Source organism: Equus przewalskii, chromosome 29 (assembly GCF_037783145.1).
Source record: "Equus przewalskii isolate Varuska chromosome 29, EquPr2, whole genome shotgun sequence".
Classification (NCBI taxonomy): domain Eukaryota; kingdom Metazoa; phylum Chordata; class Mammalia; order Perissodactyla; family Equidae; genus Equus; species Equus przewalskii.
Window position 1 is genome coordinate 41,711,223 of NC_091859.1, and position 8,340 is coordinate 41,719,562.

The following is an 8,340-nucleotide window of genomic DNA, read 5'->3' on the forward strand; positions in this document are numbered from 1 at the left end:
TGAGCAAGGAATATGAATACACAGTTCCAGAAGAGGAAACTCAAATGGCCACTAAACATATAAAAGAGATGCTCAACTTCGCTGATAATCAAGGGATGTGCAAAGACTTGACACCAGTGAGAGTAAAAATTGTTAAGTCTGAAAGCACCAGAGCGTGTGGGAAACATACAGTGTAGGCCAGTAAGCTGGTTCAATGCAATTTGGCGTTACAATGTAGTTGGAGGCCTGGGCACCCTTCCATCCAGCGGTTCCACCAGAGAGAAATGTGCACATGTACCCAAGAAGACGTGAAAAGGACGTTCATTGCACACTGCTACAGCACCGTTTTCACATTTCCGTGAAGACAGCGCTGACTCTCTGAGGTGCAGTCCACTGTGTGATGGAACAGGATCCGGCAGATCAAAGGAATGAGGAACATCAGCACACCTCAGCACGGTGTCCGCTAAACAGGCCGAGCGAGAAAAACAAGGTCCAGAAGACAGATACAGTGTAACACCATTTTTGCACAGCTTAAAACACAAAATCGGTGACATATTGTTTCTGGATACCGTCGCATGTAGCAAAGATGCTGAAACATGCCTGGGCGTATCCGGAGGGCAGAAGAGGAATGGGGAGGGCAGAGCTTGAGCTATCGCTCATGTCTTATTTCCTTAAAAGGCAGAGAGATCCACACGGAGTGGTGAGTATTCGGGTGTCTTTTATTATTGTTGGTGCTTTTCTATCTATTTTAAGAATTTCATAATGAAACACTTTTAAAATTTAAAAAAAGAAAATAATTATCTTGCAAAATGTAAGAGAGAGTTTGCTCCTCAGCACAACAGTGGACGGGAGTGGGCAGCGGGGTTCGTCTATCAAATCCATCCTGGCGTGAGTGCAGGCTGGCTCAGGAAGCAGGGGTGAAAGCAGCGGGCTGGGAGGGCTTTACGGAAGAGCTCAGATCCCAGCTGGGGTGCAGAGATTGGTTTCCAGATAGGGTTCTCTGGAAGCAGACTTTGAGATGAGTTTGGGCTGCCAGATGTTCTTAAGGATCCACACTTGGGAAAGGAAGGGGCAGGAAACAGCACTGGACAGAGGCAGCCGCACACTGCAGGCTTGACAAGGCTGAGGCCAACCCAGCGGGAGCACTGGAGCCAACGCTGTCTAACCTTGTCATCTTTGTGCCCCCGGCTCGCTCAGGCACTGAATGTCGCCTGCCCTGGAGAGGGCATGACCTTGGCCAGGTGGCCCTCTGAGGGTGCTGACACCTGGAGGCTGTCTGTTGACCACACTCCCTGTAGTTTTTTGGTCCATCTGCGTGGCCTATCTCCATGCCTACCGCACAGAGACATTTTTTAAATAGTCTTTATTTTTTAGAGCAGTTTTAGGTTCACAGTAAAACTGAGCAGAAAGTATGGAGAGTTTGCATATACTCTGTCCTGATGCACACGCAGCCTCCCCCATTATCAACATCCACCTCCAGAGTGGGACATTTTTCGCAGTTAATGAACCTACATTGACACGTCATTATCACCCAGAGTCCATGGCTGACATTAGGATTCATTCTTGGTGTTGTACATTCTATGGGTTTAGACAAATGTATAAAGATATGTATCCACCACTGTGGTATACAGAATAGTGTCACTGCCCTAAAAATCCCTGGTGCGCCACCTGCTCATCCCTTTCTCCTCCCTCATCCCTGATCCTCTTAGAGTCTCCGTAGTTTTGCCTTTTCCAGAATGTCATCGAGTTGGGATCATCCAGTATGGAGCCTTTTCAGATTGGCTTCTTGCACTTAGTAATGTCCATTTAAGTTTCCTCCGTGTCTTTTCCTGGCTTGATAGCTCATTTGTTTTTCGTAGTGAGCGATAGTCCGTTGTCTGGATGGACCACAGTTTCTTTATCAATTCACCTACTGAAGGACATCTTAGTTGCTTTCAAACTTTGGTGATTACGAACAAAGCTGCTATAAATATCCACGTGCAGGTTTTTGTGTGGATGTTAAGTTTTCAACTCATTAGGGTGAATACGAAGAAGCACGATTGCTGGATCATGTGGTGAGAGTACGTTTAGCTTTGTGAGAAACTGCCCATCTGCCCTCCAGAGCGTCTGTACCATTTTGCATTTCCCGCAATGAAAGAGAGAGAGCTCCTGTTTCTCCACATCCTCGCCAGTATTTGGTGTTGTCCTCCCTCTTGACAGATCTCAGAACAGCTCCAGGTCGGGGTTCTGTCTTTGCCAGGGACACACAGCAGCTTTCTGCCGGCATCATAGGGCGGCAGCCCTCTCCAAAAGAAATCCCCCCAAATCCTCCACTTCCTTCTTTGATCTCTTTCTCGCCTGGATCAGTTGAGGATCCGAGAGCCACAGAAGGAATCCTTGAAATTGTCCTTATAAATCCCACAGAGTGAGATCTGGCTTTGGAATTCCACGTCTATCGTTTATTGGTGTTGCCCTTGAAATTTCCACTTAACAAACTGTTATATCTGTAGTTACGGCCAGCCTGTGTTGTCCTGCAGTTTCACGAGAGAGAACAGCCTGGGTCCAGATGCTGTGTCTTCCCATCTCACACCCGCAAAAGAAAAGTGGCACCGACTGGCCAGCTGAACCACTGCAAAGAGAGTCAAACGGCAGAGAATCACAGTGATGTGGTTCTGACCCCTCTGGACGAGACGGAGACCATTTACCACATCAGACCCAGCTTTCTCTCATTTATGTCAAATACATTTCTCCTATGAACATTATATGTGCTTTTCCTAACATTGTTCCCTGTGGAAATAGAATTCTGTTTCTTTTAGTCTGTTAAGGAGAAGTGCCTCTTTCTGTTCAAGGGTGTGACTCCTTCATGGAGAAATGCAGTGGTCAGTACTCAGGAATCCCATTCTCTCTGGTACAGTGTGTCTTAGTTTAGTGTCCCTGGGAAGCAGACCCTGAAACAAGGAGTTGCGTGCCCGCGGTTTACTTGGGAGCGATGTCGGTTTCCTACAGCGGCCATAACAAATGACCGCAAATGGGGTGTCTGTTCTGGAGGCCAGAGGTCTGAAATCAAGCTGTTGGCAGGGACACGTTCTCTCTGAAGGCCCTGAGGGAGGGTCTATTCCATGCTTTGCTCTTAGCTTCTGGTGGTTGCCAGCAGTCCTTGGTGTTCCTTGGCTTGTAGATGCGCCACTCCTACCTCTGCCTCATCTCCACAAGGCCTTCTGATCGCTGTGTGACTCTCTTTGTATCTCTTTTCCTCTTCTTATAAGGACACCAGTCATATTGGCATTAGGGCCCACCCCAATTCAGTATGATCTCACCTTAACTTGGTTACGTCTGCAAAGGCCTTATTTCCAAAGAAGGTCACATTCACAGGTCCCGGATGTTAGGACTTCTGCATATCTTTTTGGGGGACGCAATTCAACCCCTAATAGGAGATGACCCCAGGGAACTCCAGTGGGGGTGGGCAGAGGATGTGAGGCAGGGAAGGAAAGAACCAATAGTGTTAGCAGGCAAGTTACCCACAGGGTACCGGGAGCTCAGTCCCCTGGGGAGCTCTGACAGGCAGCATAGAACGCATCTCACTTAGTCCACTGGGAGACAGGGAAGCCAGGCTTTTCCACCTGCCCCCGAGGCTGCTTCTGGGTAGTAACTCTCCCACACTTCCAGCTTGGCTTGCCCAATGCCCTGTCCCGGTATGGTCTCAGGGTCAGGAAAAAAAGACCTCACAACAAGAGTTTCGGGTGCTTGTGGAAGTGGCTCTCAGTGTGTAGAGATGAGGCTGAGGGAAGGGCAGGATGCCAACTGCATTAGCCATCCACCTCAACAAACTCAGCCTAATTCTATTTAGTGAAAATCAGAACAAAAATATGAGAAATTGGAGTCACTTAGGTTCCACCCAAGGTCTTTAATCCTTGACTATCAACTAGAATGTTAAATGAGGCCACCCATGTGGAATGAAGTCCAAGGGTACTGAAGCAGCCAGGTCCTGGTACAGAAGCTGGCCAACCGTGTACCAAAGATGGCGCCCTCCAAGTTGGTCCATGGGCTGATTCTACCCCTCATCCTGTTCTTTTTGGACTGAAAGAGTCAATGCCCTGAACCAGGAGTTGGAAGTTGTGTCCTGATCCTGCCACCTGCCAGATTTTACCCATTGAGCCAGTGTGCTGTCTGCATCTCCCTTCCTGACCTTTGAGGAAGAAAATGGGCTGGACCTTGGCATACCTCATTTCAAAGACTGCCAACCACTCTGCTAACAGAATCCAGTCTTACTCTCAGCTCTTACACTTAAGAACCTCAAGGAGCTACAATTACAATGTAACTTGCTTCCTTCAAAAGTGATTAGAACAAACTTACTCACTAGGGGAAGGCAAGGAAAGAGGAGAAAAGATCGTCTGAATATGTTGGGCACGTCCCTTGAGACGTAATTAGTGTATCTTGGCAATCATTCATTCTCAGCTCTGTCATAATTTTCAGTAGCAAGTTAAGCTGCTGAGAATGAAGTAACAGCTACTAATTAGTACATAGATTCATCAAGTAAAGATGAGAAATAGAAAGAAATTGGTTTGGGGAATGGAAAGTATAAATCGTTTCATACATCAATTCCCACCATAATGGTACCAATCTGGCTGTTGAGCTTGAGGCAATTCAGCCTGCTGACCAGTGATCTGGTTGCTGCTAGGAGAGCCTGGCACACGTTGGCAACAGGGCAATACGAGACTGTCCTCTTCTGGGGGAAGCCTTCCCAAACAGGCTCAGCCCAGAGTCACTTCCCCATTCTCTGAATTCTGAGACCTGTCATTGATCAGTTCATCATGTCCTGTCCTGGGACATAGCTTGTGCTGCTGCCTTCTATCGTTGTGAAACTCCTACTGCTGTTTAACTGCTACTGTCACTTCTTAAATATTCCCAGTGAGAATATAAACTTGAGGGTGGAGATCACAGCCATTCCCCACATGTCCAAAATTGAGTCCTGATTTCTGTAAAGTTACGTAAGAAGTTGTTAGTGCTTTAATTGAGAGATGCATTACCATCCTGCAGGAAAGATCCTCACCAGCCACTGAGTGGGAACCCGTATATCAGGAGCTCTGGGTCACTCAGAGCTCAGGCTATGGAATGGCAGCCTACCAGTAGCCAGAGGTGAGGGAGGGAGGGAGGTGGGACCCTTGAAACAATCTCAGGGTCACCGAGGCTCTGGAGCCCTACAGCAACTCAATGACAATGATTGTGGTGATGGAAAAGAGAGCTAGACTTTCCCTGTTTGTTAAATGTCTTCTTTCAAGTATTCACACTTCCCTAGTCTCACTTGGACTCTGCTGAAAGCAACTGCCTTGCCTTCATGTCTGAGCCCTTTCTGATACCAGGACAGTTCAGTGGAAAAATCGTGAGTGGTCCTCGTTTGGGCCATGGAGACAAGCTCAGATGTGTGTACACGGTCTCTTCCATCTGGCAATGTCTTAGTAAGAGGATGGTTCATTCATTCATCCATCCAATGTGTACTGAACCCCTACAATGGGCAAGGTATGGCGCCAGACACTGTCTGGGGAAGGGTGGGGTCTAGTGGGTGGGAAGGAGGATGGATAGACAGGTGAACCAAAGATCAAATGCTTACAGTGTGAGGGGGGGGAAATGAAATTGGCACATAAATAACTACAATTCCATAGGGAGTAATAAGGGGCCTGAGAAGTTCAGAGAAAGTTCTTGGAAGCAGGGACAAAGCGTGAAAGTAACTGAAATACAAAGACATTGTGTTGAGTCCCTCTCTCTCAGTTTCTGCTAGGGAAGTGTAGAAACCAGAGAATCCTCTGGAACTAGGTAAGAGTCCACTTAGGGTCCCTCAGTCATTGCATTCGACTTAAATACATTGTGTTTGTTTACGTATCTGAATACATTGTGTTTATCAGTATTATATTTGGATACATTGTATTTCTTGCTTTAATACGTTATTTTTATTGATTTAAGGGCCATGGTTAGTAGATATTGTGGACTGATCGTGTACAAATTGCTGCACCGAGGACGGAAGTTACTCGAAGTCGTTGCAAATGTGCTGATGCTTAAATGGCCTAAGTGGCTCTTCAGGGAAAGTGATATTTAAGGACTTTGGCTCAGGCATCCATTAAACAAAGATTTAGTGCTGAACAGGAGACGGGCCCCAGAGAGAGCTTACTGCAGCTCAGAACGCTGGCTCTGGAAGCCGACTGTGGCTCAGACACGGCCTCAGATGCTCACCAGCTTTGTGACCTGGGCAGACTGCTCAACCTCCCTCGCCTCGGTCTCCTTCTGCTTTAGGTCGTTGCGAGGATTGAACGAGCTAACACATGTGCAGGCGGAGAGGGCCACATAAATGTTAGCTAGTTACTGTTACTGCCATCATCACCGTCATCCTCAGGACCGTGTGACAGATTCTGTCCTGATGCCTCCTGGCAGGAAGAGCTGCGGGCGGGTAAGGAGGGGACAGTCCAGGAGCAGCCAGTCTGAGTTCCTACTGAGCCCAAGCTGATCTTAAAATGAAGATTGGGAGGTAATTGCCTATAACCCTGTATAAGAGGTTCGTGAAATTATTCTTACGTTTATCTGGAAGGGAGCAAAGTCAGGAGAGTGGCTGTCTTCAGAGAAGGGGGTGGGGACCGCAGCGTGGGGGCAGGGAGAAGGATGCGCAGGAAGAGATTCCACTGTGTTCTTTGTGAGCGATTCACGAAGCCCGTGAACTTTCCACTCCCAGGGCCTCTCGCCCCGGCAGCCTGTGGCTACCCTGTGCACCAGTGCTCGGCTGACTGCGTCTGCCTTCAGAGGAGGGAGAGTTGATTGCATTTTTCTGGCAGAAAGTGTGAGGTCTGATAGGCTTAGATTGGAAAGCAGTGGAAAAAGAAAAAAGGGGGAAAAAAGCTGGTGGTGGTGTGAATGGGAAAAAACATTCTTGAAATAAAATCAAAACCCTTACTATGGTCACGAAGAAAAAAAATGGCTCATGAAAGGCACATATGTTTCCTTTTATATTAAAGACTTTGCAATGCATTTAATTTGCAATGGTTGTTAAAGAAAAAGAAATATTCAGTGACACTTGATACAGATGCTAAGGCAGACTTTATTTAGGACCATCATGGTCTGGATGGGGGACCACTGCAATGGACTTTCCAGTGGAGGAGAGAGGTTGGGCTCAACTCTGAATACAGCGGGGGCAAGTGGGGATTTATAGCCATGGAGCAGGGTGGGAGTCGATGCAGGAAAATTACTAAGAGGAAACATCAGGAGTGAGGGGGTTTCTTTTTTTTTTCTGCTTTTATCTTCCCAACCCCCCTCCCCCGTACATAGTTGTATATCTTAGTTGCAGGTCCTTCTAGTTGTGGGATGTGGGACGCCACCTCAACGTGGCCTGATGAGCGGTGCCATATCCGCGCCCAGGATCCGAACCCTGGGCCGCCACAGCGGAGCGCTCCCTCAAACTTAATCACTCGGAGCCAGCCCACTTTTTTTAATGGGGTTTCTGGCTAAACCGGTTTAATGGGATTCTTTGCTGACGGCAGGTCAGACATGGAGGGTAGGGGGCTCTGGTTAAACCAACTCAGCAGGGTGCGTGCTAAAACTAGATTTTACAAGGAAGTGCACAGATGGGTTAGCAGAAGGTTCAGGAGCTTGGCTACAGTCTGGTCAAGTGAAGAATCTTTGTCATGATAAAATGTCTTCTTTTTAAAAATTGTTATATTAAGAGACCGTATGAGACAAACTACATTTTATAACTGAGTAACCCACAAGAAAGACAAGATAAACTAAAAAGATAAACTATAAAGAAAAGACAAACTAGTTTCAAAAGTATCTTGGACTAAATTTGTTCAAAGATATACTATTAGACTGTGTGCTAGTTGGATAATTTTTTGAAATTTTAACTTTCAAATGAAACTCTTCAAGGATGGAAAAATATAAAAGAATGCATAGAAATAAGCCAGGCACAAAAGGACGATTATTGTGCGATTCCACTTATATAGGGACCTAGCATAGGCAAATTCAGAGACAGAAAGTTCCACAGAGGCGACCAGGAGCTGGGGGGAGGGGCAGTGGAGTCAGTGCTTGATGGTGGACAGCTTCTACCTGGGCTGCTGAGAAAGTCCTGGAAACGGCTAGTGGTGATGGCTGCACAATATTGTGAATATACCTAATGTCACTGCACTGTACACTTAAAAATGGTTAAAATGATTGACTTTTTGTTATAAATGTTTTGCCATAACAAAAAATGTTAATTAAAAAATACGTAAGTGCAGGGGCTGGCCCCGTGGCCGAGTGGTTGGGTTCGCGCGCTCCGCTGCAGGCGTCCCAGTGTTTCGTTGGTTCGAGTCCTGGGCGCGGACATGGCACTGCTCATCGAGCCACGCTGGGGCAGCGTCCCACGTA

The 8,340-nt window shown here is 47.1% G+C and overlaps 1 long non-coding RNA gene across 1 annotated transcript; it reads left to right on the forward strand.

Moving 5' to 3' along the window:
* The first annotated feature begins 443 nt into the window (after nt 1-443).
* LOC139080294 (uncharacterized) lies at nt 444-7,877 on the forward strand. Its single transcript, XR_011534686.1, has 2 exons — nt 444-679; nt 2,496-7,877. It is a non-coding gene; the product is annotated as an uncharacterized lncRNA (long non-coding RNA).
* Nucleotides 7,878-8,340: the final 463 nt, after the last annotated feature.